Source organism: Chelonia mydas, chromosome 2 (assembly GCF_015237465.2).
Source record: "Chelonia mydas isolate rCheMyd1 chromosome 2, rCheMyd1.pri.v2, whole genome shotgun sequence".
In the NCBI taxonomy this organism is placed as follows: domain Eukaryota; kingdom Metazoa; phylum Chordata; order Testudines; family Cheloniidae; genus Chelonia; species Chelonia mydas.
This window is the reverse complement of record NC_057850.1, coordinates 58,197,809-58,210,949: the sequence shown is the minus strand read 5'-3', so window position 1 is coordinate 58,210,949 and position 13,141 is coordinate 58,197,809. Positions and strand designations below refer to the sequence as shown.

General features: G+C 41.5%; 1 long non-coding RNA gene across 2 annotated transcripts in view; it reads left to right on the top strand.

Moving 5' to 3' along the window:
* The window catches only part of LOC122464451, a 35,330-nt gene extending 22,748 nt beyond the window's left edge, over positions 1–12,582 (top strand). Inside the window, exons 2-3 of one of the 2 annotated variants that reach the window (XR_006288488.1) lie at positions 3,035–3,147; positions 12,384–12,582. This is a non-coding gene — a long non-coding RNA (uncharacterized LOC122464451). Of the gene's footprint in view, positions 1–3,034; positions 3,148–10,612; positions 10,791–12,383 lie in introns of those variants that run through there. The other variant, XR_006288487.1, reaches the window with a different exon arrangement.
* Positions 12,583–13,141: the final 559 nt, after the last annotated feature.

Here is a 13,141-nt window from a genome sequence, read left to right as displayed (position 1 = left end):
CACATGGCTATTCTCAGGGAAATCCTTTGCTGTCTTCTCACTTCAAATACCTAATGACAAAGGGAGGGGGGGATTATAAATATTCCCATCCTCTAGCATTACGTTCACTAAGTGGTTGAAATGGATAAACTGATCACTTCCATGTTCCTTATTGTCACAGGTATGTTCCATGCAATAGAAAAAGGAGGGGTTGTGGGTATGAAGCTGAGCTGCCTGGCTCCACAGAAGCTGCTGCAATCTGTATGTTGGATGAGGGAAGAGAGGCCAGGGATCAATTTGAGATTCTGTGAAGTCTAGAAGCCTTTTGGAGGGGGGGAAGATCTTCATATATCCATGTTTTTATATTAGATTTTCTAACTGAATTCATCTGAAGAAAATGGCTCTGAAAGTGCTTTTTGGACCAGCTACTGTGTTATCAATGTGCAATTCACAGCTTTGTAAAGCATCAGGAAAACATTGGGATGCCTATAGTCTCAAAAGTTCTATGATATATTCAAACCAATTTCTCTTCTATTTTATTTTATTTTAGACTTATTGTTTTCTCTCTCTCTTTTTTGCCCCTTCATGCTTCTTCAGCCACGTTTCTCTCTCCGCTCCAGCAGAATGCTATCATTCCCTACCCATTCTGGTGGCAGGTGCATTTATCTTCCACAGGCCTCATGACTTCAGGCTCTCCTCCATGTCTTTAGCGTTCTAGACCCAGTCCTGTATAGGGGTGGAGTGAGGTGAGGGTTATTCCGCAAAGTGGGCAGCTACTCACTACCCTATGGGATTGAAGATCAAGCTGCACAGAGTTGGTTGTAATTCTGTCCATAGCAAGAGTACTCTTTTTTTTTTTCCCCCTCAAGAAAAGAAGAGCTGGTGCCCTCTTCATCTCTGGGTCAGGGTTGGGAGGAGGGAGAGAGGTTCCCACATCAGACTCCAACCTCCAACACATGCCTCCAGAAATGGCCAGCTCACCATGCTGAGCATAGTACCTATGTAGGCCCTAATCCAGCAGTCAATCCCTATACCCTATTCAGCAAAACAGAGGTTTAATGTTAAGCAAGCTTTACTGAAAATAGATGTACTTAAATGCTTTTCTTAAATGTACTTAAATATAGGAGGGCCATAGTGTGGTTCTGGGCCGTGTCCCTGTTCAGTGTATGCACATTTCCCCTTTACATCCATCTCCATGCCACTTAAGGACCCGAAGGATTGAGCCCTCTCTCTCTGTACTAAGCCATTTTTGCTCTTACTGCAGCCAGTCATTATACTGTCTCTAGCTGGCTTCTTATCACCACCTATTACCATTTCTTGTCTCACCACCCTCCTCTTCTTTCATTGCCATTGGGTTCTATACTAACAAGTTACTAACAAGAAGGGTAACTTCTACTCTTTTTGCTTCAGCTACTTATCAAAAGCTATTGCACCTAGAAACAAAACTTCCAAAGAACTATTGCTGCTTGTCGTAGATACATAGAGTTTAAGGCCAGAAGGAATCATTAGATCATCTAGTCTGACATGTATAACACAGACCATTATACTTCACTCAGTTACCATGTACTGAGCCCAATAACTTGTCTGACTAAAGCATATCTTCCAAGCAGGCATCTGGTCTTGATCTGAAGACTCCAAGAGATGGAGAAGCCATCATTTCCATTGGTACTTTGTTCCTGTGGTTAATGACCCTCATTGTGAAAACTGTGTGCCTTATTTCTGATTTAAATTTGTCTGGTTTCATCTTCCTGCCATTGGTTCGTATTGAACCTTTCTTTGCTAAATTAAAAGAACTCTTTAGTACCTGATGTGTTCTGGCCATGAAAGTACTTATATACTGTAACCAAATCACCTCTCAATCGGGTTGATAAACTAATCAGATTGAGCTCTTTAAGGATTCGTCTACACTGCAAAAAAAGACCCCTGGCAGTGAGTCTCAGAGCCCGGGTCAACGGACTTGGGGCTTGGGTTTGGGCTTGGGCTGGACTTCGTCTTTAACACCTATCCCCCTCACTGGGTTTCAGGGTCCAGACTCCAGCATGAGCCCAAATGTCTACACTGCTTTTTTTGGCCCTGTAGTGTTAGTTGATCTGGCTCTGAGGGTATGTCTACACAAGGATAAAAAACCTGCAGCAGGCCCTGGTCAGCCTGTTTGGGCTGACCTGGGCTCATGGGGCTGAATAATTGCTGTATAGACATCCGGGCTCTGGCTGGAACGTGGGAGTATGGGGGTCTGGGAGTGTGGAGGGTACCAAAGCTCAGGCTCAGGGCCAAGCCTGAATGTCTACACAGAGATTTTTTTACCCCCTCAGCCTGAGACCAGCCAGTCTGAGTCAGCTGACCTGGGCCGGCCACGGCCACTGCCTTGGTCTTTTATGGCTGTGTAGATGTACCCTGGGGCTTCCTGACGCAGGTTTTTTGGTTTTTTTTCAGGCTTTTTTTGCTGTGTAGACATACGTACCTTAAGTCTCACTGCAAGGCATTTTCTTTAGCCCTCAAATCATTTTTGTGGTTCTTTTCTGCATCCTCTCCAATTTCTCCATATTTTTAAAAAATTATTATTCTCAAAGCATTTTACAAATATATACTATAGTTATGAATAACCTGGGCCAAGATTTTTAGGAGCCACTAGTGATTTGGGGTGCTTGAAATTTTTTGGGTGCCCAACCTGAGACACTTTAAGGGTACCTGATTTTCAGGTGCTGCATGTACATATATACATGCTTTTCCTTCTAAAAGATAGCAGTCACTTATGGTACAGAGAATAGTAACCAAAAAGTGCTTAGCTGTCTGCACAAAAGTAAAACCAGGGAAGGAGGAGAATTTTTGGCCTAAGACACCAGGACAAACAGCTGTTCTTATTAAAGAACACATGGTGTTCTTCAGGTTTTCATAGCCAGGATGTCTTTTTTAAGCTTGCATATGAAAGACTCAAACACAGCAATCATGGATGTATGTAATTTCTCCCCCCTCCTTCTGCTTGATCCTGAATTTAAATCATAATGCTGAATTTGTGACGTCACTCTCAATCATTTCCACATGGCTTCTTTTGTAGGATCAAAAAGAAGGTGAAGTTCTCTTGTGTCAGGCGAAAAGCTGATGTTTTGGACAGAAAGATCATTCTGAGTAATTCATAATAATAGCAGGGAGACTACAAAGCAGATGCAGGTAAATTTATTTTTTCTTTAAATATTTACTTTCCTTGAGTTCCCACAATGGGAGAAGGTCCCACAATGGGAGAAGGGTTCAGTTTTAAAGGCATTGTGCTGTTGAGTAGAACCCAGATCTTCAAAAGTTTTGGTTGCTTTAGAAAGATGTTAAACCTATAATATTTTGAATGGATTAAAAATTCTCAAAACAAGCTTCTAATAAATAAACCTCAGTCACAAACAGGGCACGATAATAGCACATGTGGTTACACAGCCTCATACTTCCATTTTCTCTGGTATGCTAGCTTTCTAAAGGTAGTGTTTTGGCTCTGATTGAATGAAAGGGCAAAGGTTACAGAATGTGAGGCTTTGGTAGCTAGAAGAGAGAACAGCTATTACAATGGTGGGGAAATGCAAGCCACTAGCTCTGAACATAAAGAGTGGTGTGTGAAATTGACAAGTAGGAAGAGGATGTCATTTTATGAGTGGCCAGGAAATGAACTATGTGTCCAAGTGTTTCTATTTACTGTATTATCATTGCAAATATTGTAGAGATATTTAATACTAAGAAATTCTTAATATAATTCTTTTGTTCAATTGGCAACAATGGGAAAGGCGGCATTTGGGAGGTGTTTGTGTGTGTAAATGCTTCTATTGGATTTTCTAACACAGCTTCTGGCAACTTATGTTTAAAATATTGTAACCAAAAGGCAGATGTTCCCTGGAGATTGTGAGTCAAATCCTGCTCTGTGACCCTGGCATAAATGCAAAATAACTTTATTGGCTGTATGCTGAGAGCAGAATTTTCCCCTCTAACCCTGAGTACTGCTATAATGAATGTAGTTATTGCAAAAGTGCTAACTACTTTTAAGTGCAGTCTCCTCCTATCCACCTTCCTGCCCTGTTCTGGCCCTGAAGCTAGTCTCACTGTTCTGTTTGCCTATTACTCTCCCAAGAGTCTCTATGCCTTTTTCCATGCTGCCCCTGCATATAGAATGCTCTCCCTGCTCTGTTGTGCAAAGCTAATGCCCTGTCTTCATTCAGCTACCTCCCCTTAAGACTCACTACTTCCATGATGCTTTAAAGAAACAGGTCAATTACTGGAAAAAAGTCATAATCCTTTTTAATGAACCCTCCAGAAATTCACATGCATGAGCCAAGTAACCATGTTATTGCCACCCTTCCATACTACATCCCTTCCCTGACTATTTTTCATATCACATCCAGAATTAGACTTTAAGCACATCAGGGCCAGGACCTTGCTTCGCTTTGCAGCTGCAGCTCCCACTAAAGTAATCAATAGATGTATTGAAATCAATAGCAATTGCAGTGCTCAGCACTCTTGAAAATCAGGCCACTTATTTACTGTCCAAATATAGATCTAGGTACTTTAGGCATTTGAGATTTATGGCCCTAGGGTATGAAAATAGTTAAAATGGATTAATTCTTAAATTCTGTTCTTTAATTGGTGTGTGAGCACATTTGATTTAAGTCCCACACTTCTCAGTTCTACAGGTGCTTAAGTTACTCCAAATTCTCTACTTTAGAGTAGACAGATGTTTCCCCCCTCATCTCCCTGATGAAGTTTATTCAGCGTTTTAGGACTAAGTCAGAGTGCATTTAAAAATAGAATATAAATATGCTTTGGGGAAAATATCTTTACTTTCTTCTTTTGTGATTAAAAGGAGAAAAGCAACACACAGGGGAGGGAACTGTTGCTGGAAGCAGGGGAGAATGATATGGAAAAGGCTGCTCCCCAGCTCTGCCCCACCCAAAAGCTGCAGGGTCCCTACCACACAGAGTGGCATTTGCTGTGTGTGAGGGCCAGCTGTGTTTCATGTAACTGTTCTCTTCCCCTCACCTCTGCTGCAGTTCTGTGCCTTATCTACTATGTTTTGCTGCTCTCCACATGGCATAGTAGAAACTGCTGATTGTCTCAGGGCTGGCCAGGGAGAAAAACGCTGAGTATTTCCTCAGGCTGGCACTAATACAGAACATGTAGTTAAACTCTTGTGGCATCTAGAGCAGTTTCAAAGGCAGCTAGATAAAGAGAGAAGTCTGATAAAATGACCACTTTTTCCTGGGAAAAGCATTGAGTTTTTAATTCTGTTTTAAAACCATAGAGAATGTTTCGTTTTTACCAGGGTTTTATAATGACTTTGAATTTGCCCCGGGGCTACCTTTATCTCTAATTTCTAATCCCTTAATGCCCTTAACTGAATCCTTGGTGCTTTAAATTAGCTAACATTTTTGGAGGATTTAAATTTTTATCACTGATTACCCAATGAATACATAGCCTCAAATATTCATCATATAAGCATGATTAAAAAACATAATCCCCTCAAAGATGTTCACAGCCATTTAAACTACCCCTCAGGTTCAATTATAGGAGTTAGGGGATTGAAAGGCAGAGATGACAGTGATAAGTACATTAAAACACTGAAAAATAAAGCCAGGAGGTGACAAGGATTCCAGAAGAATATTTTACTTTTTAAACACATTGGGTCAGATTCTCTCCCCATGGAAGAGTTCTACTCAGGGCACAAATCACGTTGTGGTTGGTGGTGTCGAGGAATAAGGCTTCTTGATTTTGAGGGCTTGTCAGCCTTATGGTGTACCAGAGCCGCTGAGGGGCTGCTCTAACTTGTGCAACTGACAGAGAAGATTTAACAGACCTTGTGCCACTGAAAGATAGGTATGGCCTTCCTGGCCCTGAAACACCCCCTATGCTGGAGGGACAGCTGGTGCAGAAGCCACCTCTGCCAGCTGTCTGCATTCAGGGAGTTCTCCTGGTCCCGGGGAATTCCCTGCTGGTCTTTGAGGCTAGAATCTGGCCCCTTTGTACCACCTGAAAAGTGTAAATGTCCTGAACATGAGTGGAGAATCTGCCCCTTTAACTCTTTTGGATGTAAGGCCAGAAGGAAGAAAGCAGTAGTGGACATGAGATAAGATTACAGCTGATGCAGTTTGTCATTTATGATTACCATTTGGGGGTCTCGGCTCTTAAAAAGTGTATTTAGTGCCTGCGTGAGTTATCACAAATGTGTGTCACATGTCACTCTCTCTCTGTCTAATCCCCACTACCGGTTGGTGGAGATACAGTCTGGGGTGAATGTCCTGACCCTTCCCCACTTTTATTATCCCATTTTAAACATGGCTGAAAGAATCACACATTGTTATTCTTAGTCTCCTTGCACCATTTTTTAAATATACTAACATCTCTGGACCCAATTATCTCTCTCTCTCTCCCTCTGACATACACACATTGGGAATTGAGGGGCATTCAGCACCCCTTAGGTCCGGCTTTTTGTGGGGATAATAGAGCAAATATCTCCTTTCCCACAATTTCTATCTCTGTCCATCTCCTTCTTCCCCAAGTCTCCACCTGTCAGACATTAGGAGCTTCTATACACCAATGTAAACCTGAGAATGGGACTAGCCAGAAATGAGATTTAAGTAAAACAGCCAGTTTAAACACATCTGAAACCGAAATTCCCTATAAATCCTCAGAAGTGCAGCAACACATGTCCTGTATCTGGGTGCAAAAGTCGGCCACTTGAATAAAGATTGTGGCTGAAATGTACATAGTATGCTGATTTGAAGTCTGATTATGCTCTTTCCGTACCTTGAGCAGCTCTTTACTCTGAGTAGTCCCATTGATTTCAATGGAACTACTCAGCATGAGTAAGGGAGACACAATTGAGTCCTTGATAAGGAAGGGGGAAAAAACCAAGGAGTTAAAGCAACAGAAGTTATAGAAAGACCAGTAGTCCTATAAACTAAGTATATGACTAAGAGTTCTCCTGACCCTCCCACTAGCTTGCTATGGGAACTTGTCAGGTTGCTTAGCTTAACTATTTTCCCCATCTGTAAAATGAGAACAATACTCACCTTTGTAAGAGCTTTCAGATCCTTGGGATGAAGGAGATAACGCCCTAATCCTGTAAAGAGAACTGCATGAGTGAACCCTTGTGCCTGTGCTGAGCCCCATTGAAGTCACTGAGGCTCCAAGCAGGCAGCATGGTCCACTTGCCTGGTTCTTTTTGTGGGAATGGGGCCTGAATGTACAATATTTTTTTGTTATCACTTAACGTTTGCAAAGCTCCTTGAAATCGTGAAGCACTTCAGCAGAGCCTCCCTCATCCACTTCTGGAACAAAAAAAGCGTTGTGGTGTCCCCTGCTTCTCATCAAAGACTGTGGCCTCATTTATTTATACCATAAACATACTACAGATGATATCAGGCAATTATCAAATATGAATACAACATAATTACACTTGTTAAAATAAATGATGAAAATACATGTTGTGCTGTAGAATCTTTGTTTGTTTGAATGGCTTTAGATCACTTAAGGGCAGATTTTTCAAGGGCACAAAGGGCTCTCCTTGAGAGTCAATGGGAGATAGGCACCTTCCATGCCTTTGAAGATTTCCCCTTATTCATTAATTTGCAAACCTTGGTGATCTGTGGTGGGTTTCTTGGTCATCAGTGTGACTTAATGTGGTCCTGCACTGTGTAAGTACTAGACGCTGTTGTTCCATCAACATGTAAGTTAATGTGATGGGTGTCATCCCACAGAAACCACATCTTATGAACATTGAAACATTTGGAACTAGGTATTAAAGTTGTATTTATAACATTATTTAAATTCTGCCCTTAGTTAAATGCGTGTACTTTCCATTGAAATTCCATTGTGTTGTGAATGTTAACAAGAGAAAAATTTGGATGCTAGGATTTTATGTTGCGTTTTGAGTTAAAAACCACAGACCGTTCTGTTACTGATCATCTTTAAAGTGCTTTAAAGACATGATCGTTATAACTGAGTTTAGGCTGTTTTCAAAACAGACAGTGAAATAACCATTGTGCATGAACCTTCTGTTTTTATAACTTCTGTGCTTTGATATTATAATCGGTGCAAGTGGATGCAATTAAAATCTTTATTTGGAAACCTGGACCGATCCAAGTCATTCAAAAAAAAAAAAGCCACCAAGTACTTTGACTCTAGATTCTCACACATATTTACATTTACAATCAAAGCTTTTGTTCAGTTAAACTAACAAGGTCTGTTTAGCATAAGAAAGAGTTCATGCAAGCTGCTTTAAGTTGTGCTAATTTCAAGAAAGGCAGTGGCATGCGGGGAAAATCTACACCAAACAGCCTTAATTCCTTCAAAATCAACAAAATTTTAACAGGCTACTTCTCTTTATTTCAAAGGAAATGTACTTGATTTCCAATGGAAAAACATGTTATGAAAATGACTAAAGGATAAGTTAATGACAACTCTCATTCAATGGGCAAATGTCTTTCCACTGGTTTCCTTAAGCCCGTGAAAGAGGCAGATCAGATCCTCAGTCTAAGCTACTTCCAAAATAGCCAATAAACTCCATTACTTTTGTTTGGTTTGTTACTTTTGTAAAGAGGGGGGAAACGGGATTTCCAGGGCTGTCTATGTAGCATGATCTGTAGTTAACACTAACATTTACTAGCACATCATTATTATTGCTGGTGTGATACAGCTTTTGAAAAATTATCTTCTCATTATGTCCTGCGTGCTGCTGATGCATCAACAGCTACATGCACACATGGGTCCAACTCTGCAGCTAGAGTCAGGCGAGTGGATGTTTGTGTCTATGGGGAACCTGATCGACTTCGGTAAGGTTCTGCCTGTTTGGTGTGACTGTGGGTTTAGGGCTATAATAGCATGATGCTAGATGAATAACTTGGAATTATTTCAAGTGTTTATGTCAGTGTATTTTCTTCAGCTCTTTGAAACTTCATCTGCTGTTACAAAAAAGGAGGGTCTCTATGTAACAAACGACAAGCTGCGTATATTTAAAATAGAATTCCTATGTGGATTTTATTCAGAAGGTAAAGTAGAAATTTTAACATCTGCGAGGTCTGGTTTCTTGGCAAGGCCATGATCTCAGTGGATGTCTGCTTGCAGCTGCTTCTCAGAGAACCTTCACATGCATTTATCTGGCAAGAATGCTACTGTGAAATAGTGGCACTGTGTTACTTTTCTTAATGCCGCAAAGAAAGAAAATTTCAGACCTCTCCCTAGCACAATACATACTTGGCTTTATGAGCAGCACAAGCATCGGAAGTCCATTCATGATGTTTCTGTATCAGGCTATCTTATTTAAGCAAAAGGTCACTCTACTTGAAGCTCTCATAAAAACAAATATGAACTGCTCTCCAGAGACACTAATCCTGATTCTTGGTCTATCGGCTTCTGTCAGCCCCAAAAACTCTACCCCAAGTGGGAGTTACAGAAGTGTTCATATGCAATGGTTGACCTTAAGTAACAACAAAGCAAGTGCCCATTAAAGGTACCTATATTTTGGTGATCCTTTGTCCATGGAAAGCCTGCATCTCACAAGCACATCCTATCTCCAACTCCAGGAGGAGGACAATAATGTGTTACTTCTTTATTGCCATTTTGTAGTGGGACCAGGGGAGCATCTCATGGTCTGAATTGCCTTAAGTGTGTGTGAGAGAGAACTTGGATCCCCATTAATCACAAAGCTGGTCTAGAGCTGGAGTAAACTGTGCAGTGTGCACAGCTATAGCTGGTTGGAACATTTCCATATAAATTGAAATATGCTGTTTCATTGAAACAGGATTGGGGTGAGGGAGGGAGAAAGAGACAGTTTCATACTATGGCCTGCTGACTGGGGAACTGGCCAGGGACCTAGGTTCAAGTCCCCTGGTCAGCTCCACGCTTGAGTAGGAGTGATCAGGAATGGAAGAACTCTTCTTTGAATCAAGCAGAGCAGGGGCTTGAATCTGGGTCTCCCACATTCCAGGCCAGTGCCCTAACCGGCGGGATTCATTCACTAACATTTCCACACTTCTTCCTGAATCAAAAGCCTGAGGCTCTCCATTCAAAAATGGACCGTTGGACACAATTCCATTGCTGTGAAAATGTTCAAAAGGTTTTGGTTTTGTTCCAATGTGGAACCAAAAGACATTCCAAAACCTTGAAAGTTGCTGCAAAAGCGAATTGTCATCCCCTGGTCAGCTCTGTGAGCAGTCCTGAAACAAAGACAAACCAGCCAGGCAAAAATCAGAAGTGGCATGGTAGGAAGTTATACCTTTTGCACTATCCCCAAAACACCAGACTGTTGTCTGGCTCCATCCTTCTCCCAACTGCAGGTATAATCGGGGGGGTGGGGTGGAAGAGGAAAGGAAGAGTGATCTGCAAACCACATGGACTATCCCTTGCTCCCTCTGACCTATTCCCAAAATGGAACTATAAAACAAGTAATACAACTTCTCACTGCAGTCCCTTTAAAATTCTCTCCCAGGTGTGAAACACCTGGGGGCATACTCTGTCATTAGGTTGGTGCTAATAGTAAATAATGGTTGCATAGACCTGCATGTGTCATGAAAGGAGGGTCTGGATTAGGCAAGACTCAAGAAGAGCCAGGAAATAGACTACCACAGGCCAGTTACAGCCACTATAATGGATTTTGCTTTCACAGAACAGGAAGAGTTGAAGGGGAGAAGAGAAGGAAGGTCTCCCTGAGCACTCTCCAGAAAGGCCTCTGGACATTGACAACTAGCTGGTCAGAGCAGGATGATATTTGTTGCAACAGTTACTTCCAGGCACTGGCTGGAGCTTTCCACTCATACCTTGGGACTGTCTCAAAATGCAGTGTAATCATGGCGCCTTCTGGCAGGTATCCAGTGAACACCCCAAGGTTACATTTCCCATTTGGGTTAATAGGAAAACCCCAAAGTCTGTTGGACTCTGGCTGCAGCCAGCCCCTGGTGCAAAGTGACTTAATGCTGCTCAGCAAGAAGCTATCCAGGATAAGGATATCAGTTCAACTTTGTATATAATATATGATGTTTACTGGAAAGAGGTGGCAAATAAATGAGGACATGATAAAAATACACAGAATACTGAATGGTATAGTGAAAGTAGACCTGGCGCTTCTCTTCACCCTTTCTCATAAGACAAGGAAAAGAGGACATTCAGTTAAAGTGACTGGCAGAAAATTTGAAATTAACAAAAAGAAATACTTTTCCACATAATATGCAATTATGGAAAAATTGGAACTGGGGAAAAATTGGAAAGAGTCCAGAGGAGGGCAACAAAAATGATTAGGGGACTGGAACACATGAGTTATGAGGAGAGGCTGAGGGAACTGGGGATGTTTAGTCTACGGAAGAGAAGAATGAGGGGGGATTTGATAGCTGCTTTCAACTACTTGAAAGGGGGTTCCAAAGAGGATGGCTCTAGACTGTTCTCTTTGGTAGCAGATGACAGAACAAGGAGTAATGGTCTCAAGTTGCAGTGGGGGAGATTTAGGTTGGATATTAGGAAAAACTTTTTCACTAGGAGGGTGGTAAAACACTGGAATGCGTTACCTAGGGAGGCGGTGGAATCTCCTTCCTTAGAAGTTTTTAAGGTCAGGCTTGACAAAGCCCTGGCTGGGATGATTTAATTGGGGATCGGTCCTGCTTTGAGCAGGGGGTTGCACTAGATGACCTCCTGAGGTCCCTTCCAACCCTGATATTCTATGATTCTATGATTCAATTAGTTCGTGGAACTCACTGATACAATATCAAAGCAAATAGTTTAACGGATTCAAGACTAGATGGAACAGTTAGATGGGTAACAAGCATAGCTAGAGTTACAATAATAAGGATTTTTTTAGACAAGATCAGAAAACATGTTTCAGAGTCTAAACCAACCTCTCACTGAGGGAGGTTAGAAAGAAATGTTCTTTTTGGGCAGATTATTACACAACTGCCTAGTGCAGGGTTTTGTCCACCTTCTTCTGAAGCACGTGATACTGGCCACTGTTGGAGGAAGAATACTGGACTGCATGGACCTCTGATCTTATCCAGCCTGGCAATTATTATTTTTCTGGGATACTCTATTTCAGCAGTCAGGAAATTCTCTGGGAGCTTAATTTCAATTTTAAAATGGAGGCTTTATTGACAAGTTATCAAATAATCCAGACAGCTCTGGAGTCCCTGCCTTATTTATGCTGATACTATTTTTACACTCTCCCTACACTTTCAGTTTTTCTGTTTTTGCAGATTTTTGTAGTGACAACACAGAAGTGAGTTGTGGGTGTTTGCAGGAAGTAAACTGGAGGTTTTGGCAATGGAGTCAAGAAATACAGAGCTATAGACGCCTAAGAAAGCATAGTAAATATTTTGGGTTTATGGGAGAAGTGTATTATCTCTTTATACCAGAAACAAACAGCTAATCAGATACATTTACATTGTCATCTTTAGGTCTCAGAGTATGGCTGGCCAGAAAACAAGAGTTCTATTTTGAGAAATATTTTGAGGTTTCAACATTTGGTTTTATTCTGTATAAGAACCAAAAACAGACCTTTCGAAAATTTTCATGAGGAAAGGAAAGAGAGAGACTACAACCCACCCACCCCAGAGCTTCTACATCAGGCAGAGCAGGTACTTGAACTCTCCCACATCCCAGGTGAGTGGCCTATCTAGTGGTCTATAATTAATGCGAGTGCTTCTCTCTCAATCACTGCTATTGAAGCTGTTTGCTCTTGTATAAATAAGTATATTGTGAGCAAGAGAGAGTCACTCTATAGCCTGGTGGTTAGGGTAGGCAGCTAGGTAATAGAAAAACTGGATTCAAGTCTCTGATCTGAATCAGGCAGAGCAGGCTATTTTGGAGAGGTAGGTTTTTCCTCACTTTCTGACCAGAAATTCCATCCTGGACCTGAGAAACCTTCCCATAGAAGCTGATGTGTTTCTACAAAGCATTTCAGTTTTGATGAATCAGCATTTTTCAACTAAAAATGGTTCCTCAAAAATGTCTGACCATCTCCATTTCAGTTGGCCATTTAAAGTACATTGGGCAGTTCTCATTTCCATGCTGTTACTGTTTGCTTCCTGAATTTGCCATGTGACTTGGTTCCTATTTGTATGGGGACTAGCAACAAAGGGCCTCTAGCCTAAGAATTGCCTAAGTACAGAGGGCCCTGTCTGTACTTGCACATTTGGGGCTGGATCTTGGCATT